Source organism: Schistocerca americana, chromosome 5 (assembly GCF_021461395.2).
Source record: "Schistocerca americana isolate TAMUIC-IGC-003095 chromosome 5, iqSchAmer2.1, whole genome shotgun sequence".
NCBI lineage: Eukaryota > Metazoa > Arthropoda > Insecta > Orthoptera > Acrididae > Schistocerca > Schistocerca americana.
In genome coordinates, this window is record NC_060123.1 from 482,088,690 (window position 1) to 482,115,363 (window position 26,674).

The following is a 26,674-nucleotide window of genomic DNA, read 5'->3' on the forward strand; positions in this document are numbered from 1 at the left end:
CTGGACTATGCAATAGGTGATTCATTATATCAGCAGCAAGAAAGCACACTTGAACCACTTGCGTTTTTCTCCAGGTCTTTCACCGACACATGACTTAGCTATAGCAGCTATGACCATGAAATGTTGGCAGTATATTCAGGAGTCAAACATTTTCATTATCTGTTCGAAAGCAGAGAATTCACAATACTCACAGATCACAAGCCATTATAATTTCCTTCTAAACGGCGTTCAGAAAAAGCAACAACCAGGCAGCTGTGACATGTGGAATTTCTCGCTCAATTTACCACAGATAAACTATATCTTCCTGGACGAGAGACCATTCCTGCTGATAGATGTTCGAAAATTGCGGGCATCATATTACCAGCCAGGATTTCATATGAAGATATTGCAAAGACACAAAGCAGTGACCCAGAACTGGCCTAAGTGATGAATTCATATCCCTGGTCCTTAGTGTTCCTAACAGTATTGTTACCTTACAGATCAAAGCTACTTTGTGATAATTCTATTGCTAAACTCAGGTCATATGTTTCTCTATCCTATAGACAACAAGTCTCTCTTGTCCTACATGACTTGGTTCATCCTGGCATCAAAGGGACAGTGGATGATCCGACATCACTTCATTTGGCTTCCACTGTAACAAGATGTAAAGCTGTGGGCAAGAATAAATGTGCACTGTCAATGAGCAAAAATTTCGAAACATACAATCAGTGACTGTGGACCTTTCAGTAAAATTGACAGTCAGTTCTTGCATTTACATGTTAATCTAGTGGTACTAATACCTTGCTCTCAGGGGCTCACCTATCTCTTAACAATGATAGATAGGCCTACACGTTGGCCAGAGGCAGTTCCACTGAAGGACACCTCTGCAGAAAGTGTTGACAGCATTCTGCAGGAAGAGTTGCTCTCTTACTATCCCCAAAAAGATGAATGAAATAAGCAATAACGTCAGTGATGTTCAGAAACAACTGAAATCGTTACATCTGAACAAAGCTCCAGGTCCAAGTGAAATCCCTGTCACATTCTATACCGAATTTGTATCTGAATTAGCCCCTCTTCGAGCAAAATACCGTGCACAGTTCTTGGAAAAAGGCACAGGTCACACCCATTTATAATAACGGTAAAAGAAGTGATCCATAAAACTACCGTACAATTTCTTTGACACTGACTTGTTGTAGAATCTTAGAACATACTCTGAGCTAAAACATAATGAGGTATCTTGAACAGAATGACCTCCTCAGTGTCAGCCAGCATCGGTTTCGAAATCATTGAAACCCACCACACACTTTTCTCACATGATATCCTGAAAGCTTTGGATTAAGGCAACCAGGTAGATGCAATGTTTCTTGATTTCCGAAAAGCATTTGACGCATTCCCACACCTACACCTATTGTCAAAAGTACGACCATATGAGGTATCAGGTGAAATTTGTGACAGGATTGAGAGCTTTTTCGTAGGGAGGACACAACAAATTATCTTGGATGGAGAGTCATCATCAGATGTAGAAGTAATTTAGGATGTGCCCCAGGGAAGTGTGTTGGGACCCTTGTTGTTCATATTGTATATTAATGACCTTGCAGACAATATTAATAATAAAATCATGCTTTTTGCAGATGAAGCAGTTATGAAGTCCTATGTGAGAGAAGCTGCATAAATATTCAGTCAGATCGTAATAAGATTTCAGTGTAGTGCAGAGATTAACAACTTGCTTTAAATGATCAGAAATGTAAAATTGTGCACATCCTCCAAAACTAAAACTGTATTATCCTATGATTATAACGATACTGAGTAACTGTTGGAAGCCGTCAACTCATACAAATACCTGGTTGTAATAATTTACAAGGATATGATTACATTGGCAACGTTGTGGGTAAAGCAGATGGTAGATATCGTTTCATTGGTAGAATACTGGGGAAGTGCAATCAGTCTACAAGAGTGATTGCTTACAAATCACTAATGTGACCAGTTCTAGAATACTGCTCAAGTGTGTGGAAACCCATATCAGGAGGGACTAAGGGGGAAGACTGAAGGTCTACAGGGAAGGTCAGCACAAAAGGTCACAGGTTTGTTTTATCCATGGGAGAGTGTCACGGAATACAGAAGGAACTGAACTGGCAGACCCTTGAAGACATATCTAAACTATCCTGAGAAAGTCTATTAACAAAGTTTCAAGAACCGGCTTTAAATGATTGCTCTAGGGTTATACTATGGTTCACCATGTGTCGCTCACATATGGACCATAAGGATAAGGTTAGAATAATTACTGCACGCACAAGGCATATAAACAATCACTCTTCCGATGCTCCATACTTGAATGGAACAGGAAGAAACCCTAATAACTGTTACTATGGGAGATGCCCTCTGCCATGCACCTCACAGAGGTTTGCAGAGTATAGATATAGATGTAAATGTAAATGTAGATGGATCACACCTTTTGGAGTCCCAAATATTGTCACTCCCAACGGCAGAGGACTGCAGTTTGAGTATCAATTATTAATTCTCTTCACAATGACCCTACATATATAGCACATCAAAAGCACTGCTTACCATCCAATGTCAAATTGCAAAGTTGGTATCGCAAAATGAAGACAGCATTAAGTGCGCGACTTTCAGATGATTTGGTTGACAACTTACCAAAAATTTTAATGGGTCTCTGCACTTACTTGATTCCAGAATATAATACCATTGCTGCAGAAATGACATACAGCATGACAACTAGAATTCCAGCCGATTTCATTGATACTACACCAGTGGAATATGACATTCCAACTTCCATTTTCAACTCGAAACAGAATGTGGTGTCGCTTAAACCAATTAATGTTAGACATCATGCTACAATATCTGTCTTCATCCATCCTTAACTCATGACCTCTCTGCATGTACTTATAACACTTGATGCACAGAGAAAACCTGTACAATGTATCTATAATGGACCATAACAGGTACATTCAAAAAAAGGCTTGGTTTCTGAAACGTCTCTTGGTCAGAAGACGATCTCCGTCTACAGACTCAAGCCAACCTTTTATAAGAAGACTATGGATCCCAGATTACCTGTTTCAGCTCCACGTAGACAACCAGCTCCAGTAACCAACACTCCGGATTGTATCCATCCTACCCAACAAACTACACATTCTGGAAGTGCTGCATTATCACTGGGTAGGGAGAAATATGTGGGTGTAAGGGATACTATGTATGTATATATATATATATATATATATATATATATATATATATATATGAAACTAGTCTTTTGTTTATCTGTTTATTGTCTACATTGCAATTGATATTAAAAATGATATATTATGTGTGCATTCATGGTAGTTTAATTTGTGTGGTGTGAAACAAACAATTTCTGACTAGAATGCAGAATATCATTATTTCAGGCTTTAAAGACCCGAAAACGAGCATTCTGCTGAACAGTTTGTAAGTGCTGTTCATAGAAACATACCAAGAGCAATGTTAACATTCGCAAACATGAACTGCAACCACTCCTTTCGTACAAATTTACTCATTTCGACTGGTTCGTCAACGACCCCACAAAAGTTCAGAAGTGTTGCAAAATGTACACATTACTTGGGGAGGAAGGTTCTAAACCAGTTTCACATGATGCTTAGAGATTGCTGTGCATTCAGAAATAATGTCTGGTGAACTATTCTTAAGTATACTGAAAACAATGAAGGAGTTTAATAGTGTTTTATAATTTTCTTTCCACATAACAAATTTAGTGTACAAGTTGTCGAGTATTGGGAAAAATGTTTCAACTCTAAATTTCTCCCTGCCAGTCAGAAGAACTTGTTCACAGTCCATTAACTCATTAATCTGAAGTTTTCGTTTCCTTGCTGGCCAGAGTGGCCAAGCGGTTCTAGGCGCTACGATCTGGAACCGTGCAGACCCCTGCAGTCGTAGGTTCGAATCCTGCCTCAGGCATGGATGTGTGTGGTGTCCTTAGGTTAGTTAGGTTTAAGTAGTTCTAAGTTCTAGGGGACTGATGACCTCAGAAGTTAAGTCCCATAGTGCTCAGAGCCGTTGGAACCATTTTTTTGGTTTCCTTAATGTCTTATAGGTGCATTCATCATAATTTCCATGGAACTAGTTTCGTAACAGTCAGACATGCCACAAATAGAGCTAATACACACTATAAGTGATTCAGGTAATTCACACACTATTTCAGTGTCAATATTTACACTGTGCAACTTCACATTTACACTATTAATCCTCTGCAATATGTTCTTCCTAACTGTAATCATAAGTACTGTCTCTAGTCTACTGAGATGATTCAGTAAATCTGTAGCCTCATTCTTCCCAAGTGGTTTCTCACAGGTATTGTTGGTAACATGTGTGAGGGCATTGGTACCACTCTCCCAATTGTCATTTAGACTTAAACATTCTTCCTCTCTTGTTGACAAACTGTTTTGATTCCTGGCTTCATGAAAGAAAAAAGTTAAACCCAGCATTGTGTAGCACCGGAGAAAAAATTATAAACGTTTTGCACTAAACTGAAATATGAACATACTTACTGACGACAGCTTGCAGCACTAATGTCATATACATTCAAACAATATGCTGCACAATGGACATAATGCATATTCGGATTTCGTTTTTTAATGTGTGCCTGCAAACCAGTGTAGCCACATGCAAGTTGCTTGTACTGTCATATGACTGGCCTCTACAGTCAGTAATATCAATGGAATTTGTGGACAGTATTTCAGTTTGGCCTCAGCTAGGTTTTCAGATTTGTATTCCATGTTTAGTAAAAACATAACAAAACATTCGATAGGCTCACCATTCTCGTTCATATGTCTTAATACGAATGATAATTGATCAGTATGTGAAATGTCTGCAGTAGAATCTAATATTTAGAGAAATATTTGGCTTGTTTGATATCACTTATGATAATTCTTTTTTTTCTCTCAGAAAGAAGCTTTTTTATTTCATCACAGATTGTTGAAGATAAATAACTTGTATGTCCCTGCCCAGTATGTACATATCGTTCAATGTGCTTTATGAGGGAAGGATCAAACTGGGCTATAAGGTTAATAGACATCATAAATTGGCTATTATGTAATGAATAAAATTTTTCATTTTGCCCACATAGGGGAAATCAATGACTTGTTAGCTTCTTCACTGCTTCAAACACCCTTTTCAACAAATTGAACCGATACATCCTTTTTAAGTCTCAACATATGATTCAAAATTTTTTTCTACCATTCTATCCATTCTATATGATTTTTTTATTGTTAAAAGTGATAACTCAAAATGTATGTGTTCAAGTGAATTTTCATGATGAGATAAAAATATTAGAAATATTTCTCTACTTTGAAATGCCAACAGTAGCAACTACAGACTCACCTCCAAACAATTTACATGGTTCTCAGAAAATAGTACTTTTGCTGCAGGAGTGTACTAAATATTCACAAAAAGTTGATTCACAATTTAAAATGTTATGATAAAATAAATTTTGGTTCAAATATCTCGCTTTAACACCTTTTGATCTTCGTGAATTAGAAAAATCACCAATGCTAATTTGGTTAATGCCATGGTGTAAAAAAAATGTCGATTGTTGATCCATTACCAGACCACTCTGCATGATCATCCCTAATGAGGTTAATTCTCTTTGTAATATCTGATTTGAATCTTAGTTTTTTTTTAGACTTGAATTGAAGGACAATTTTATTTTGCTCGATTTTAACTATTTTTTCGTTCTCATTTACTTCTTTCACTACAGCTGTAGTGCTAGCTAGACCTTTCATCAGTACTGCTTGAACTCAAAGTCGAGCCAGCAACATTTTTGTGAAAACGATGTCCGCTCTGCCAAGCGTTTTTTAGAACATGACCTTCTCATTCTCGCTTTTCCATCGTTAATATCCGAATTTCGCCCCACTTTTTTTTGCTCATTTGTTTTTGTCACACTTATTTAAGTTAAAGACACAAAATTGTCAACAAACACCAATACAAAAGAAAATAAGTTTGCAAACAATAAGTAATCAGTTCAAAATCGTACCACACAAGTCGTGAGCATAAAGATTTTTCCTTTAAACACCACAGTGACCCATTGACTAGCTTGCATTACTTGGCCAAACAATGCTACGAAAGAAAATCTTTAAGACAAAGATGACAATGCAAAATAATTTCATTTCATTTCACCTCTTCCTCTATTCTCAATGAACAGAAGATAGAAGCCAACTGCATTATCGGAATAGTGACGTTTGAAGCTCGTATTGGCGATACTCTGACTGTCGCCTTACTTTAAAATATTATTGAACAATTTTATAAACATGATACCAGACAGAAATTGAGAATTTGAATTTCTATTCAGTCACCAAGTAAACTAATAATATTTAAAAGCATATAGAGTCGATTATGGTCCTTACAGCTTGTTTAAACTACCTAATTATTCCATAACATTAAGAATTTTTGTCATTTGTAAGCTCAGTTGTTGTAAAACTTAAAATCTTAAATTAAATACTGTGCAAAAATTTCCACTCTCTGAAGCTCCCGCCCCTAGGCTCATGCCTATTGGGCCTACATGTAAATGCACCTCTGATGATGGAAAAGCTAAACAAGTTATTAGATATTTCAACGTCCATCCACAGAAATTTGACGTTATAATCAGGTTTTTGGTGAAACATTTCCATTAACAAGTTTCCAGTTGTATGTTTCTCATTTTATACCATTCGCTAGATCAGCGTCTTATTTCTTCTTCTCTAAACACAGTGTCAGAGGAAAAGTTAAAAAAACCTTATCTGCATTTGTAACAATTCCCACTTTTGCCAAAACACAGCATATAAGAAAAGTATCTGCTTCAGAAATATAGTTAAATTGACAAGCTTTCTAAATATGTATGCAGGCTTGTTTGATACATCTGTGGGTAAGTAAGAGCAAACTTGATACGCAAGATTGTTCTTGTATGATGGCTTTTATAAGTTTTAAAAAGTTTCATTTTACATTCGAAGATAGTTGATCTAACCATCGGATTGTAAGAGTATATCTGAAGTTATTACCTGGACCAGAGTCTTGTTTTCTTTTCCTTCTGTAAACGCATTGCCAAAGTCAATGCCAGGACTGCTTTGTCTGCGTTTTTGCAGTTACGCTATTCTCAAAATATACATGAACCCGAATTGCATTAGCTTCGCTGTCAGTTTAAACAGACAAACATTGTTTGAATGCATACAGGTTTGCTTGGCAAATCCATGCTACAGAAGAGCGATTTTATCTTTTATGGGGTTCTTTATGCGTGCTAAATAACCAGCTCGTATTTGAAAACAGAATGTTTTCAATGGCTGATTGTAGCCTCAGTCGTCATTGTCTGACTGCGATGTGAAGCAAATATCTTTGAAATGGATTGTATTTTAGGTGGGGGAAAGAAACACTCATTTTCTGGTTGTCTCAACACTCCAAAATCGATTCAGGAAATCAATATCTAGCTGCCAGTTTCCATTTCCACAATCGATTTTCGCTCTCACGTAAACAAATAACCGTTTTTGAAACGTATTTACAATTGTCAGGTTACAACTTGTTTTCAAAATACTCGACTAATATGAACAGGGTTACTTATTGTGCAGTAGGTACTGCAAGAAGAATGTTTACAATGTATATTGTTCTAAAGATGAATAACCAATCAATCAAGGAGAAGGAGAAATATTAGATTGAACATGAAAATGCCTATCTCTGAAATTTAAGTGAAGAGACTTAATCAGAAACTACAACTAATGTGGCGCCACTGCTCGTGTTTTTTGGTAGTAGAATTCTGAGTTATCATTCACACAGGATGCTACAAATTCTGCAGGTTTCAATACAATGTCAACTGAAATCATATGTGCTAGTTATAGTTCAGGCTGTGTCATTAGAGTTGTGTGAAGAAGTACATACAGGGAAGATGAAACCCAAATGTTGGATCTGAAAATAAATTTCACACAGAGATAAATCAGTGACACAAACACATGTATAAAAGAAATATCACATGAAGACGAAAATTCTGTCTGCTATGGCAAACTAACCAACTGCTGGTATGTAAATATCATATGCAGACTCACCATTCTTTCAAGATTTTAGTATCTTCTTGTATTGGTTGATATAGGTTTTTCGAATAGCTCATTTTTAGATTAACTGCTACACATCACACTCAGGAACTATTTGCTGCTATATGCAGCTACATACAGTACAATTTATATATACAATTTATATAATGCTTGATTGCATAAATCGCGATATTTATATGACTCAATTTTTCGTTACATATATTAATTTTACTTACCTATTCATCCAAACATCTTTAACATTGTGGGATACATCACTGATTTGCAAATATTGCCCACACACATATGCACACTGCTGCAGAAAACCAAACAGGTTGCTTTTCTTGTAGTTCCAGAAGCTGCGAAAGTGTGCCTGACGACCACTGTTTTCACTTTTTCCAGTAATGAAACGAAAATACAGTGAAATTGAATGGTGTATAGCAGAATTACTCCACGATAACTGTGACAGAGTGCTTATGTTTCGAAATACTGCCACCAGAGAGCAGTGATGGAAGGAAAGTGGCGCGACAAAGTGCAACCAAGTTGTACTTTTTGTGGCATGATAAAAGTTGCGTCTCTTTAGTTGCACCACTGGAAACTGGCAGTACAAGCATGCAAAGGAATTGCAATTGCAGTTTCCACTTGCTGTGGCGTGACTTTTAGTGCATGTATGAGTCCAGCGAGAAACAGTTTCCGAAATTCGGGTTTCGTCATTTGGAAGATGTGTCGCAAGTAAACATAGCGGTTAATCCATTTAATTTGCTCATCCAAAAATCTTTAAAGATTGTGATATATCTTCAGTTTTTTCAGTAACAAAGCGAAAATACAATGTAATAGAATGGAGTACAGCAGCTATTACTCCACGATAAGTGTGACAGAGTACCCATGTTTGGAAGTAAAGCCACCAGGGAGGAGTGGTGGAAGGAAAGTGACGTAACGAAGTACAACCAAGGTGAACCGTTTGCGGCATGACAAAGTTGCGTTTCTTAAGTTACACCTCTGAAAACCCAGAGATCACGCATACAATTTCTTTGCAGCTGCAGTATGATACGAGCTGTGGTGACACTTCTGTTGCGTGTATGAACTCGGCTCTAGGTTGCTGCCTAACCACACAGTCGGAAATCACGATATATTCCAAAATGCACCGCCAAGTATTTGGGCATCCGAAAATCTTTAAAGATTGTGAGATATCTTTAGTTTTTTCAGTAACAAAAAGAAAATACGTTGTAATAGAATGGAGTACAGCAGCTATTATCCCACGATAAGTGTGACAGAGTGCTCATGTTTCGAAGTAAAGCCACCAGGGAGCAGTGGTGGAAGGAAAGTGGCGTAACGAAGTACAACCAAGGTGAACCGTTTGCAGCATGACAAAGTTGCGTTTCTTAAGTTGCACCTCTGAAAACCCAGAGATCACGCATACAGTTTCTTTGCAGCTGCAGTATGCTTTGAGCTGTGGTGACACTTTTGTTGCGTATGTGAACCCAGCTCTAGGTTCCTGCCTAACCATACAGTTGGAAATCACGATATTTTCCAAAATACATCGCCAAGTATTTTTGATGAGCAACAATTATTTCAAGATGGAGCCAAGTGAGAGTTTAGATTGTGGTAGCTTGAGAATTAACTTAAAAACAGCGGAAAAATAAGTGCGAGATTTAATGCTAAGTATGATAGGAAGTATTATCCTTCACTATTTTTTATAATGAAGCAATGGGGGAACCCTATGTAAACAAGACAAATAATGTAAAAGAGGTCATGTGTGTAGCATCTACATCGCCAGATCAGCTATTGATGAAAAAGAAATCAAAAACTTACCTATATGCCACTGCTGAAGACAAGCTGCAAAAATTGTTCGTGTGTGAAATCCTATACTATCAAAGAACGAGAAGCTGCTGGTAGAAAATCCGTAAGTACTGTAAACAATTCGAAGTGTTAAAGAAAAGGATTGGCACAATAAGAGAAACTGAATATAAGATGGTGACGAGAAACAAAGGTGTAGAACATCTCTCTGTAACGTGCGATTAATTTGAGCCAATTGAATGCCATTCTTGTGGTAATGTCGTACCTAAAGGTATTAGGCTATGTTCAGCAACACAGAGATGCCATGCATACTGTTTCACTCATCTGGAACGAAAACACTTTTCATGTGACTGTGAAAACTATTGCACCAGTTGTGAGGCAGCAGTAGAAAAATGTGGAAACGGTTTGGAAGTCAACATGATATGTCAACTTCCACAGGCGGTTTTTGGTATTACAGCATATGCTGAAACGTTGAATGACATGAGACAATGTTTATCCGAAACTTGTGGAGAAAGACTCTAAAGAACACAACTAGTGCAGTACCAGTAGCAAAAAAAACTATTTCAACCAAAATAATTACGTGAAGACAGTAAAATAAATCATAAAACGGTGAATGATAGAAAACTTAATTTTCCTGGTCATGATCGTTCAAAAGGACGCTTAATCCACCTATGTATGATGGAGACAAAAACTTCGCATTGTGTGAAAATATATCTAAAGAACTATCACAATGGAAACAATCACTCCGTTGAACCAATTGGATATGAAACGCATATTAATGGAGATAAATTAAAATGAGAAGTAGTGTATAATAAAACGATGGATGTTGTCCTCTAGGCATATAGTAGTGGAAGAGGCTTAGCTGAAACCCTATGATATCAGGAAATACTCAAAGCTACAGGTTTTAAAAGCAGGGGTGCCTGTATGAAAGAAATTTGAAAAGACTGTAATTATAGTAAACAGGCACTACAAAATCAATGGATAGTAATATTTGGTGGTGCAAATGACTTAAATAAAAACTAGATAATTGAAGTTACTCAAACACTGAAGATACTCTTAAACAGAATTAAAAATCAAAAAACTATTGGAATAGGCTTAACTCACTTGCGTGATTTAACAGAATGGTCTTGTGTAAACAAGTAAATCCAGAAAGTCAACAGGGTTTACCAAAAAAATCTGCAGATTGATAGATAATGTTTTCTTTCTTGATACAATGAATTTGGAGAGAATGTGCATCACAAAACATGGAATCCACTTAAACAATAAAGGCAAATCTTATTTATGTAAAATCCTTGGAGAGCTAATGAAAACGATCTACACAAAGAGTGAAATAAATAATCGAGTTCCACTGGAGACAACAGTATACTCACACAGAAGAGACTCTACGCAAGAATGAAACCAGCAACTGCCTGTTGAAGATAAGCTGGGCCTCCTGCATGTTGATGGCACAGAAGCAACAGTTGCAAATGAAACCGCTATAATAATACTGTCAGAAGAGGGATCAGTGTCAGTATCAATGCCTACAACAACAAGAGCAACAACAAGAACTGTAAAAGCAGTTGCAACAGAAGATCCTGGACATAGTGAAGTGGATAAAAGGAGAAGAACTATGGTGGGGGAAGTAATACATTACAACAAGCAGAGCAGAAATAAACAACTACAGCTGCTGTAGCACTAGCAGTAGCAGCACAACTGTAGAAGAATTAGCATGTAGCAGTGTGAGTGAAAGGAAGATAATGCCTTCTTCCCAGCTAAAGGAGTTTTGAATGGAATGAAGGAATACGAAGCACCCAAGATAAGTAACTTGAACTGGAAGGCATAGATGGCTTGGTTGTCTGCATAACAGAATACTGGCGCAAAGGAACTGAAATTGTGTACATAGTTTTAACTTTTTATGAATTATCTTGTCACTACTGCAGAACATTAATGAGGTGTGAAGGCTCATGTATTTACGTTAAAAGAAGGCTTCAGTTCATAGTAAGAAGTGACATGATTTCTTTGAGTGAAGAAAAACATTTTGAACTCCAGTAGTGGAATTAAAATAACAATATACACTTAAAAACAGTTTAAATTGTGCTTATGTACATCTCCTAATGATGATGTCAAAACATTTTTCACTAAATTGATACAAGTGCTGGACAAGATATGTAATCACAAAGGAAATATTATTATTTGTTGAGATTTAAACATTGGTATGTTGAAAGTGGATGAAGTCAGCAACAGATTCTTGAATATCCTGTACATTTATGGCATCTCACAATGGGTAACGAATACCACAACAATAACCAAATATGTATCTTCAATTATTGACCATATTCTAACAAATATCAAGATAAACATTGTAAGGTACCAGTTAAAAACCTTGGGATATCAAGCCATTTTGGTCAACTAGTAGAACTTAAAATATTCACAAAGAAACAAAAAGAGTGCTTAGCTACAGAGGTTGTTTCTGAAATCAAGAAGGTGGAAGTCTGCAATGCAGATGATCAGCCAGATATGGTCAGAAGTATATTAAGGAACACATGTAAATGAAAAATTCAACAAATATATATATGAATATATTCATACCAAAATTTGAGGATGCATTTCCTAAGGTAGTGCATTATATTGGAAAATGTGGTAGAAAGAACTAGGTAGTGAACGATATTAGAAAATCCTCTGACACTCTCAAATTTCTCAGTTATATCGAAGGAAATAAGAGTGACCCAGTCTTCTTATAATTCTTTCTCAGATACAAAAGGACATACAGAAAACTGCTGTGGGAAACCAAAATGCTGAGACTGCGCAGAACTCAAACAATAAAAGAAAAGCAATTTAGAATATAGTAAAACAAGAAACTGGTAACACAAAGCCAAAGCAAATGAAAATAAAATTTAGAAACACAGATAGTTCAATAGATAACTGTAAGGCCTTTACAACTTCGTAAAAAACTACTTTACTAATACAGCAACCAAATTGCAAGAAAAGCTTCCAAAAATACAACACACAGCTACAAATAACTATGTGCTTTACACAATGCTGCTTCTATCCACTAATAAGGAGGAAATCAATAGGACTGCACATGCATTTAAGAGTAAACTCCCTATAGGTCTACATGAAGTTCCAATGCGTCTATTAAAATACTGCATTAGCAGCATAAAGACACCCTTAACAAACAATATAAATATATCATTCTAATGAGATTGCTTCCCTCATTATCTGCAGCATGTAAAACATTCCCATGCATACAAAAGATGATACAGAAAATATAGAGAATTACAGACCAGTTTCATAACTGTCTTCCTTTTCAAAAATAACAGAAAGTATTTTGAAAAACCGACTTATGGATTATCTAAATAAATACCAACTTCTGTGCAATGATCAGTTGATTTCAGGTTTTGAAAGGGAACAGAAGCTGCTGTATCAATATTTACAGAAGTAGTTTTAAAAGCTCTAGATAAAGGAGAATAAGTAACACGATGTGATCAAAAGTATCCTGACACGTGGCTGAAAATGGCTTACAAGTTTGTGGCGCCATTACGCTGGAATTTAGTATGGCGTTGGCCCGCCCTTAGCCTTGATGTCAGCTTCCACTCTCGCAGGCATACGTTCAATCAGGTGGTGGAAGGTTTTTCGGGGAATGGCAGCCCATTCTTCACAGATTGCTGTACTGACGAGAGGTATCGATGTTGGTTGGTGAGGCATGACACGAAGTCGGTGTTCCAAAACATCCCAAAGCTGTTCTATAGGATTGAGGTCAGGACTCTGTGTAGGCCAGTCGATTACAGGGATGTTATTGTCATGTAGCCTCTCCGCCATAGGCCGTGCATTATGGACAGATTCTCGATCGTGTTGAAAGGTGCAATCGCCATCCCCAAATTGCTCTTCAACAGTGGGAAGCAAGAAGGTGCTTAAAACATCAGTGAAGGCCTGTGCTGTGATAGTGGCACGCAAAACAACAAGGGGTGCAAGCCCCCTCCATGAAGAACGCGACCAAACCAAAACACCACCGCCTCCGAATTTTATTGTTGGTATACTACACACGCTGGCAGATGACGTTCATCTTGCATTCGCTATACCCACACCCTGCCATCGAATAGCCACATTGTGTACCGTGATTCGTCAGTCCACACAACGTTTTTCCACTGTTCAGTCGTCAAATGTTTACACTTCTTATACCAAGCAGGGCGTCGTTTGGCATTTACCAATATGATGTATAGCTTATGAGTAGGCGCTCTACCGAGAAATCCATGTTTCTCGTTTTCTCACCTCCCATCTAACTGTCATGGTACTTGCAGTGGATCCTGATGCAGTTTGGAATTCCTGTATGATTGTCTGGATAGATGCCTGCCTATTACACATTACGACCCTCTTCAACTGTCGACGGCTTCTATCATTCAACAAACGAGGTCAGCTTGTACGTTTTTGTGCTCTACGTGTCCCTTCACGTTTCCACTTCACTATCACATCGGTAACAGTGGACCTAGGGATGTTTAAGAGCGTGGAAATCTCGCATACAGACGTATGACACAAGTGACACCCAATCGCCTGACCACATTCGAAGTCCTTGAGTGCTGTGGAGCGCCCCATTCTGCTCTCTCACGATGTCTTATGACTACTGATACGGAGTACCTGGCAGCAAGTGGCAGCACATTGCACCTAATATGAAAAACGTATGTTTTTGGGGGTGTCCGGATACTTTTGATTACACAGTGTACTTCCAGGTAAACTTGAACCACATGTCGGTCAGCTGTCCTGGCGACTCAGCTACTGGTGCAAACTAGATTATGTTGTGTCATTATTAAGTATTCGATTATCCCAATAAAACACTAAAACTTTTATGTTAACAAAACTGCAAGTGTTACACATGACAAAACCGATATTACATAATTTTATAAGGATGCAGGATTGTTTAAACTGTTTTATGAGTTTGTTATATCACAGGAGAACTGGACGTTTTTCTTGATATGCGGAAGATGAATGCACCTAAAGGCGAATTAGGGAATACAAAGTCGTTGACTCATTTCATAAAAAAAATACCTTTTCCTCACCTTGAAGAAATACTCTCAATTTTGAGCATGGCTTAACAAGACTATATGAGAAGAAAGGCTGATTGAATTACGTGTCGAAAATTTATGAAAGAAAACCTATATCGTGGAAGAGAAAGTTATACACAAATTTCCAGTTAACTCTATCACAAAGTAATAGTATTCGTGTGTTTGGTGGGTAACAAACATAGTTTATCGATATTTTTTAGTTTACAGAATGAATCTTTCACTCGATAATGGAGTGAGTGCAATTTTAAATTTCGTAGGACATCAAACTGTATGTTGGGTCATGACTTGAACTCAGCCAATTCCTTTTTTGAGGATTGCTCTCTCAGCTCCTGAGATGTTTTGGAACTAGGACAGAGGTATTAGGATAAATGAGCTGAGGGAGCAAGTGTTCAGTAGTGCCTGGATATGTCAATTCAGTGTGATCTAGCCATGTAGTATTATTGAGTGGTACTCTGGGCACCAGAAGTGCTACATCTTTCACCAGAGGTGCTTCAGTACCTTGGTAGTCCAAGGCAGCAGCCTTAAGTATATCAGCTGTGGTCAATCCAGCTTCCAACAGTTCTAAGACAGTGACTGATTTCTCTTGCATCACACATAAACGATAAGAGTCTCGGAAATGACGAATAGTTATATAAATTAAGAGCTACAATAAACATAGTGTACATACGAGTTGGTTTTGTAAGAGCTAATTTATATGGATGTGTTTATGACCTAATTGGTATTATTCTAGCCAAAAAAGGTGTACATTCCCTGGCTGTCTACATCTGCTGTCAACAAAAACTATCGTGTAATTTATGATGCTATTAGTGTGTAAGTATTCTTAAATTAACTGCAATCCTCAAATTTTTTGATGGATATTTTAAAAATGTTACAGTTCTCTCACTTGTTATTTATTTAATATTACAGCAATGATGTACTAACTAAGATGTAAACAATTTATTATGATTATCTGAAATTATTTTGTTTGTTAGTTAGGTATTTTATTGAACAATCTCACAGTAACAGTTATGATGTGGAATGTGTCAAGTGCACAAGAAATGCACACCTGAATAAAGGGTTTTTTAAACTTGTCCATGTCATTGAGAAAAAGTTTCATTACTGAGAAAATTTACTGTGAGATGTTGAAAGAATTTCTAACGTTTTAAACAGATACCTACAAGATGTGCGACTATGAGCCCCATACATTATTCTAACCACTTTCTTTCAGCAGTGAATACTTTTCGCCTAAGTGTTGGGTAACCCCAAAATATTATGCCGTATGACAACAGAGAATGAATGTTCGAAAAGTATGTTAGCTTTCTAATTTCTATAACCCCAAAATTGGCAATTATACTGATTGCAAAAGTCGCTGAACCTAGCCACTTTAGGAGATCCAAAATATGAATTTTCCAGTTAAGATTCTCATCTATATGTACACCCCAGAACTTGGTATGCTCTATCATGGCTACTGACTTCTGTTGATGTGTTATATTTATTGAAGGAATTGTATTTCTTGCAGTAGAAAATTGAATGTATCGTGTTTTTTCAAAGTTCAGAGCAAGCCCATTTGCAAAAAACCAAGTAATAAGATGTTATTTGTATCATTTTCTGTAGGAGATTCTTTTACTGGATTAATAATGAGGCTTGTATCATCAGCATACAGTGTCAGTTTAGCTTCTTATTTCATATAAGAAGGGGGGTCATTCACATACCTGTAAAAAAAAAAAAACAGAAGGGGATCCATGATTGCGCCCTGTGGAAAACCTGAAGTAATTTCACCCCAGTTAGATGAAGTGACAAACTTCCTTAAATTACTTAAATCATATAAAGAAACTTTTTGGTCGATGACTTAAACCTCTCATATGCTGTTCCATTTATACCGTAGGACTGTAATTTCTGTAACATAATGTCGTGATTCACACACTCAAGTGCCTTGGATAAGTCACAGAAAATTCCGATTGGTGGCATTTTACTATGTAAAGGCTCTATTATGCAGGTAGTGAAACTCAGTATTGCCATCTCAGTGGAAAAGCATTTTTGAAATCCATACTGTGATTTACTGAGTATCCCATTACTGTTGAGATGGCTAGCCACTCTTGAATACATTATTTTCTCGACGATTTTTTAAAATGCTGTAAGCAAGAATACTGGTCGATAATTACTGACATCTGTACTGTCCCCTTTTTTGTAGAGAGGATGACAATGCATTTTTTAACCTGTCTGGGAAAATACCCTGAGTTAGTGATGCATTACATATGCAACTCAGTACATCAGCTGTAATTGCTCCATATAGTTTTAATATGTTGAAAAGTGTTTCTGACCACAGATAACATCTGTAGGGCGGTGGGGTGAGATAGTATGAAACTGTTACTTTCGGCCCTAGAACCAAACCCTCGTTTCAGAACTTGTAGTATGGGAGAGCTTCTTTAATTTCTCCAGATATTGTATTCCCAATAATGTCACTACTTATTGCACAATTCACCACAAATTCCATTGCATATGAACCTCTGACAGTTTCCAAATTTTTCATAAGTGATCATTTATTTATTCAGAATTACTATATAAATATAATTTATGGTAATAAGGTACTATAAACGACGCCTGTTTCAAATTTAGGTTCAGGAAATGTATGTATACAAAGGCGAAAGAAAATAAGAATGTCTGAAACTGCTGCTTGTGTTATTTTATATCCATGTTAAAGAAAGAAATAATTTATTGTTGTTAGATTTTAAAAGCATTGGTGCATGTTCACACTAGACTTGCCATTCTGTCCTATCTTATCTCTGTGAATGCTGCTGTTTAATGTCAGTTGTGAAATATTTTGATGTTCTGTGGTGTTCCTGACATTCAAGATCGCTATAGAATGTCGAAACTTCCCATAATGCTTTCAAATATCGGCATTCACACAAACCATCAACAGAATGGATTGGAAGAGTACATCAAAGTCACAGGTGATGTATGCACTTGCTCAAAGTCAAAGTTTCTCAGGATAAAATTTTTGGGCCAGCTGGAGGAGTGGGATGACAGGTCATCCTGTGATAATATCAAAAGTTAACATATTCTTTCCAAACTCATTCATGATATAAGATAGAATTCGTACTTTTGACTTCTTGTAGCCATTATTTTATTATTTTGCATTGCTTCTGTATCACTATGAAAATGTTCCATGATGACTTACATACTTTTTCCAATGGGTGTACCAGTGCACTTAGTTTATATTTGTGATATCACTGTCATCACATCATAAGCCCACATTCTTTATCAGTCACATGATCACTCCTATCAGTGATGACATCAGCCTTATCAATGACATCTTCATCATTACACAACAATCTATGCACTCTCCCCTCTCCCATCCCCCTTTCTCCCTCCCCATTTATCACCCCCATCGCTCCAGTCAGCCTCAGCATTGTTTAAAATGATGCAGTCAACTATTTAAATGCTTAAAGTTGTGCCAAGTTCGAAGGTATACCGCATTTCCTAAAAAATGACAGGCTTCCATTGAATTGGCCTCATGTCCAAAGATATTTCCATACAATGACACAATTTTCAAAGAGATTTTCTTCTGCACTGTGTACACACGTACACACTCACAAACACACATGCACACACACACACACACACACACACACACACACACACACACACACACACACACCTCTGTATTTCATACCTAAAATTCTATGCTCATCACACATGTTGAAAGAAAAATCGCCAACTTTATTTTCATTCATTACTACAGAAACTGGTTACATTAAATACTGTACTGTCTCATCAGCAAATTTAGCTGACATCTGTAAATGTCATTGGGAACGCTATATCATTTGCTGTAGTATATGAGAACAACTATAAAACACACCCTCCATTAATGGTTAAAAACCAATGTTTGCTTATAAAGATAATTAACGAATTAGAAGCTTATAAAGATAATAACGAATTAGAAATACACAGTTGCAGAATATAGGTTTTACTTCAACTACGATTCAACAAAATGTCCAAATGAGAAATAAAGTCAACTGCAGTACTATGCTCCTATTGCTTGTTATTGTCTCTCACACACACACATATACATATATATATATAATTTATGCTTAAAATATAGAAATATGATCGTGAACTCTAAGTTACCAAATTCTACTTCCTTGCCTAAATGTGCTAAATATAGAGTTATCATGTGAAGCTAGGCCTAAAAGAGCGATTTAGTACAACAAACCCGATGAGACCCTTCTGCACTACTTGCTGATACAGCTGGAAAAGAGTTTCCAATAATATTATGTACAGTATTTCTATACCTTTCTCGTCATCATAATCAGTAAACTGGATGATTTATGCAATACAGTAAACTTGCTCTCTCTCTCTCTTTCTTTCTTTCAGTAATGCTTACTTCATTACTTCAATGAGCAACAACGTTATAATCTATTAGAGAGGGAATAGTATCCAGGGGTAATGGCAATCACCCAAAGTTTTCCTCTAATATGTCTGTGTGACTTGTTTGAACTATACAGAAGTAGTTACTAACAACTTTAATGTGGTCATGCCATGATGTGTATGTGTGCTCACTCAGGATCGTAGTACTCACTCTGCAGATTACTATCTCAGTTCAGGATGCGTATTGTTTCTGTCAACACTTTCATCGCTGTTTATGGTTTGTACTTCAAGGTGCAATTAATACCCTAGCTTGGAGGCGCTATAGTATTTAGGTGACTTTGAAAGCTTAGCCATCCTCATTTATTGCCTATATTAATGTCTGTTCATTATGCAAAGTGTCACATAGTTTCCACTTTGTAACAGCAGAATATGACAAATGCTTTGAACCACTAGGTCATACCCTAACATTGTGTCACTATAATTTTTGACTTGCTTTGACATTAGACAAATTTTTGACTAATTTACATGTGAGATAACATTCTCTACTTGACTCATCTTCATGGAACAACACAATTTAAACTGCAAGTTAATGCAGTAATAATTACCATCTGAGTTTTGAAATGTTACATAACCAATTTTTATGTATTTATATGAATTGGATGTGTACTACAAAGATAGAACTATTTTCATTTGCTAACTCACAATTTATTGCAGTAGTATCAACAAGTAAGGCTCACATATTTAACAAGTTACACAGGCAAGTGGAGAAATTTAATTTGAAAGTCAACTGTGTTGCAAAGTATGGTGCAAAAATCAAACTTTAGTCCTCAACAACTACTGGTAAACTTGTAAGTTTTTATCAGTAGCCTCACTGTGCAAGCATTGTGTTATTTTTCTAATACTATAGAATGATTAAATTATGAAGTAGTGCTATGTACATGTTGTAATTGAAATGTTACACATTTTGAGAAATAATACAAATTTATTTTGGTGCAATGTTTGAAATTTGATTCACAATCATTTATCTGAAATAATACTTGCATATTACGATTAGCAACTTGTGTGTATTTCATACTGGATTTATAACATTACTTCAGTACCAAAGATTTTATTTTTGAGATATCGGCCTTTTATTGGAGTCTCGTTACATAACTGTCTTGTAGCAGCACCGGCCTTTGGTAAGGGAATTATCTACTCGCTCACATCATTGGAGGTGACATCAAAATGGGGTACACCCGGAAAGGATGTCAGAATGATGTGTACATGTCCAGCAGTACATTTCGAATAAACTGTGCATGACACTGACATCTTATTGCCTCATGGATGAATTGCCCTTAGGAAATTTCAGAAACAGCAGCTAAATATTTCACTCATAGTAATATGGTCCAACTTGGGATGTAAGTAATACGGTAAATTTTACTACAGACACTTGCACAAGGCAGAAATGGAGTAGATAAGGACACGATTTTATTAAGAAGGTAAAGCAAAATAAATTTTTGTCAAAGTAAAGAAGAACAAATATATTTCTTTTATGCTGATTAGAATTAAAATTATACAGAAGATCTGATCATTTCTCTTGTGTACATTCATGCTATAATTACTTGGTTGATGTATCACTGTTATGTTAGAGATTTTTGATGATAAATGAAAATTGTTTACCAAGGATTACGCTTCCTGCCCTCTAACAGACTATACAGCAGAGTTTATCAAGTAACCTACATCAATAGTCGTACGTATATTCCCCATTTCACTAACGATTTTTTATTGACGTTATCATCCTCGTCTGTACTTTGATAAAATCCTTGAAATGCTTGACATGAGTCATTGCAGATATTGGAAACTACCATGTATGCAGCAGCTACTGAATTACTAACAGAATTTTATGGTTGCTAATAACCAGAGTATTAATGGTAGTCTTTCATCAGGTTGTTTTAGTCATCACTAATTCATGTTCTGCTTTTAAGTTTCCTCCTCAGCTGATAATAATGAGAAGCCAGAAAAAATATCAACCCACATATGTTCAATGGTAAGCTGCAGCAGCACTGCAGTGTTAAGTGCACTACCTCCCCGCATTTCATTTTTACACACACTTCCTAGCACTTTAGTAGTATAAACTGTGCCAGAAACACAGAGAGCTGTTTATTGTAATGTGATGTATAACAAAAACAGCGTATTTTCGTAATAAGGAAATGTAAATACAGAAACCACCAAATATGGCATGTTAGCTTCACACAAGGTCGAATACAAATATGCTTGTTGGTCTAGAATTGTTACAAAAGGAGAAGATGAAAAAAAAAAAATATTAGCTCACAGCTACGTACAAACCTGCTTTCTTTGGGTTTGTAACTCGATCCCTCTACCCATGTGATTTTATATCAGATAAATATTTTCTTTTCAAAACTATATTTAACGAAATAACTTTACACAAGTACATCACAGTAACATAAGAACATGATAATTAGTTTATGAAACGTTTAGCACATTTTAAGACATTCACATTTGAGCTGTAAGTATGGATAGTTGTGGGAAAACACTTTGTTTGTTTTATTACGGTATGAAGTTGTAAAAAGTAATCAGCTACTCAAGCATCTCCAAGGTCAATGAACTGTTAGATTTGTGGAAATCTGTTGATACTTTCCAGGTTAACTTTTATTCAGTTTTTTTTTCTAATCGATTTCAATGAGCTAATTTTTTGTTATATAATGATAAGTTTTAAGAAATTTGCAACTTTTCCTTGTATGTTTTTGGTTTTCCTTATGTTGTAATACTGTGTAGTGATATATGGCCAGAAATCATCATTGGTTTTATTTTCTTCTGTCAGTATATAGTGCATTGTACTTCATTTTATCCAGTTTTCAGCATTGTGCTTTGTCATTGGTACAAAACATCAACTGTGTTTAAAAATTCCGTTGAAGTAATATATTCGGGAATTGTTCTCTTTACACTCACTAGCTTCTGCCTAGCAATTTGCCAAATTTCAATTGCTTTCTTACACACAATTATGTGTTCTTCACTGTCAGTTAAATTAGAAGATGGACCGGATGCTGATCCTGTCAGGTGGTCGATACATTTCTGTTTACTACTTTGTACCAAGTTGCCTTTACATTTGATAGTAGATTCTGACAACTGATACTTTTCCAGATAGCTTTCCAATCATAGGCTGAAATTTTAAATCGATTGCACTTTTATTTTTTTCATAATTTTAAAATATTTTTCCCATGTCTTCATTACATTCTTCTCTGGAATGTTTATCTGTATGTAACTGAATTTGATTAAAAATTGTTTCAGATGATGGATTCCGGTTGGGACGTATTTCACATTTATAAGCGTATTCATAGTGACTGGTGTAATGTCGTTTAGCAAATGAGACATTAAATTTGTATATTGTACACACTAATAAAACTTTAGTCTTTACCCAACTACCTATGAGGTTTATTCCATATGCCTGCAGGGAGAGTTAGAGAGTCGAATTCAACTTTGAATATGTTTCCACAGTTTATAAAGTGACCTAATTATATATATATATATATATATATATATATATATATATATATATACAGGGTGAGTCACCTAACATTACCGCTGGATATATTTCGTAAACCACATCAAATACTGACGAACCGATTCCACAGACCAAACGTGAGGAGAGGGGCTAGTGTAATTGTTTAATACAGACCATACAAAAATGCACGGAAGTATGTTTTTTAACACGAACCTACGTTTTTTTTAAATGGAACCCCGTTAGTTTTGTTAGCACATCTGAACATATAAACAAATACGTAATCAGTGCCGTTTGTTGCATTGTAAAATGTTAATTACATCCGGAGATATTGTAACCTAAAGTTGATGCTTGAAACCTCCGACGTTCAGTTGTGTGTTGTAACAAACATAGGCCACAGTCGGCGAGCAGCATCTGTAGGGACATGTTTACGATGACGACTGTGTTTACGAGTGTGGCTGTAGTGCACTGTTGTGGTTTGGTCTAGCTGTCGCAGCGTCCGCATGTAGCGCTTGCTGCTATTGTTATTCTGCATTCGTCTCTGCACGGAGACCAACTGTAGTACACCGTGTTACCAGACGTCTGTGATAGTGTAGTGTTGTAGGAACTGTGACCATGGTGTATTCGAACTCTGAAAAGGCGGAGATGATACTCATCTATGGCGAGTGTCGACGAAATGCAGCTGAAGCCTGCAGGGTGTATGCAGAACGGTACCTGGAGAGAGAGCATCCAACGTGAACTCTTTCTTTCATACAAAAAGTGGTATATTGAGGTTTCTTCATGGTGTACATAACCATGCATTCTCACCCAGATTTTGTATCTTTATAAACGTGTACACTTCAGTGCAAAAATTTTGGATTTTATTTTCTGGATCTTCTCGTAATTCCCAATAACTGGAGTATCTAGTCTGTAAAGGTCTCGAACACATTGGAAGTAAAATTCACTCGTTTTCTTGAACCATAATTTTTTATATGGGTAATTCATTAACATTTTATGTATTTTGGGTTTGTTGCATTTGAGCCCCTCGGTTATTGTAGAATTATTCAAAACGTATTTTTGTTCAAATTCTTCGAATGTTCGTCATTCACCATCTTGCAAATGTGCAGCATTCAGTTTCCATGTATCTTTTACTTGATAGGTTTTCTTTTTACATGTCTGATTTAAGATATATGTTGCATGATCCATGAAACTAATGAGTTACATTTCAGTTTGTAAGATTTGTTTCTTCATGTTGTTAGAGATATAAATTGTATCTAGCCGACTTGCAGATATGTTCATGATAAATGTGAAACCAGGCACATTTCCATTCTTATGTTCCAATGCATCAGATAAATTCATCTACTTGTTTAAATAGGTTAATTCTGGTGATATGCTAACATTGGGGATTTGAGCTTTCGCATTTAAGACACAGTTAAAATCTCTTGATAAAATTAAATTTTTTTAATGCATTCCAAAGATGGTAACGAAATCTTTTTTTATATAAAACTCACTTTTTTGTGTCTTCTACTGCTTCCTCATGTTGCAGAAATTTTAATAACCTTATTGTTCTGGTCATTGACAGCAATATCCGTGCAGCTTCAGTGTGTTTCCATTTGGATGATGATAATCCCCTCTTTAGTGAGTATCACAGTCCTAATTCTCTACCTGCCCCTGAGTTTACTGTAGCATTACATCCACAGATGTCATCTAATTTGATGTTTGTCACCTCCTGCATTAAAATAATGTGAATGTCTGTAATATAAAAAAACCTTTGAACTGTATAACTTTAGGGAACTACCAATACTATTAATATTCAATGTCGGTATTCTTTATTATTGAAAAAGTTTCATGCTATGCCGCTTTTATTAGTTTCATGGTTACTTCCATTTACTCTAAATTTCTTGAAGTTAATAAGAGTCCAAGTCATATTCACTTCTTATTGAATCATCTGACATGGTTGTGGTTTCATTTATTTCATCAGTCCACGACCTTTGAGCAACAGTATCACGACTGGCTCTTGCTATGTTACCTGATATATCAATTATGTCTGCAGTGCCAGGTGTAATTGAGCCTGAATTTGGAGCTGTGGAAGCAGCCAATATGTTGCCAGTTTGTGTTTGAACTGATATACACGGATTTTGAACTAAGATTTCCAGTGGTCTCTTATTTAATTTAGTAGAGACTTGTTTTGCCTTCCCACATGTTAAAGGCACAATCTGCTCAAAATCTCAGAGCTGGTGCTTTCCCTTTTTATGTTTTGGGACCAGCTATTAGTTGAACTTACGTTATTTTTAGTGAATAAATCATATGGTGTAAATGTTATTGGATTGTACCCTGTTTTGACTTATCTGTTTATTCCTTTGACGATCATATATGTAGCATTATGTGTCATTTATATGTACGAAATTATACGTAGGGGAGACTGGGGCCAGTTGGCGATGTTAACGATTAAAAGTTTTTAATAAATTCATTATTTTATGAAAAATTTTTTCATTGCAAATATTATTACACTGGTATTTATTGCAATGTTCGTAACTGTATCTCATATTATTGTAATGTTATCCAAATTTATTTGTTAATTTTAGAAAGTAATGCAAACTGTTATCTTGCCCCAGTACTGGGGCAAGATGACTTTGACCATGGCAAGATGACACTTAATAAAACTGCAATACATTTTTATTGTTATAAATATTAATACATGGTTGTTCATACATTAACAAAACTCATATACAAATTTCCCTCCTTCACAGTTTGAGCAGTCTTCATGCCACCGTCTAAAGCACTTACAGCACTGTATCCAGTCTTCTGATGGAGGGTCTTCACATATCTCGTCACATCCAGGACACTGAACTAAACTTTCTTGGGAAGCATTGGTTGATTTTATCGAAACTCTGGGTTTTTTCTTTACATCAGAATAGGAAAACGATAGTTTCTTAGTAAAACTTCTATTTCTTGCATCCCAAACCTGTCGCCTTTGTTGCTTTCGAAGTTCTTGTTCCATCTTCTGTGCTTCTTCCTGCTATGAACTGTCTTTCATAGGCGTGCTTGTTAAAACATCTGCCCATTGTTTGTGAGTTCTACGTTTCCTCATGTTTGGTTTTTCTTTTGGCACTGGTTTTAAGTAAAAAATACTTCTCCATAATCTTGGTTTGTCTGGATGGGCACTAGTTAAAGGTCGTGCTTCTTCATTCAGCTTTTTCCAGGAATGGACATTAGGTTCTTCACTCTGAACTGCAGGATTTTCAGTAGGACTGTCTGAAGCAAGAGCATGGTTAGTGACGTCTGCTGCAGGATTTTCATGTTCAGTAGGACTGTCTGAAGCAAGAGCATGGTTAGTGACGTCTGCTGCAGGATTTTCATGTTCAGTAGGACTGTCTGAAGCAAGAGCATGCTCTGTGACGTCTGCTGCAGCAAAATCGTCCTCATCAAACACTAGAGGATCATAAGGCTCGATTCCACATTTTCTGAATCCCTTAATGGCATTCCCAGCAGTGACTGCTTTGCAATAGGCAGGGCCTCATAGGCAGTGCCCACCAACATTTTTATCAGTAACCACCTGCCCAGGATGAATGACCATAAAGTTATCACACGCATGCTATAATAGCTCTTTAAAGGTCCAAAACATGAAACATCCAGTGGGTAGTGTGAGGTCGAAATCCAACCATAATTATATGATGTTCCCCGCAAAATTTGATAGACTGCAACGTTATTTGAGATTTGTCAACCAACAACAAAACTGGTGATACAGAAGTCGGCTTAACATGAGAATTAAAATGCTCCAAAAACAACACAAATGTATCTCCATTGCTCCATCCATTGTGACTGCAGTGTCCAATTGTTCCCGGTGGTGCTCTTTGCACAAGCTCAGGTCGCATCCGTTTTCTTGCAAAAATCAAAAATTGTGGCAGTAATGCAACAAATTATGGTAACATTCCCTCCTCTCTCCACTGACACATTTTGGAGACTTTCTTAGTTCTGTTGCCGGGCGTCGATAGTCGAACCCG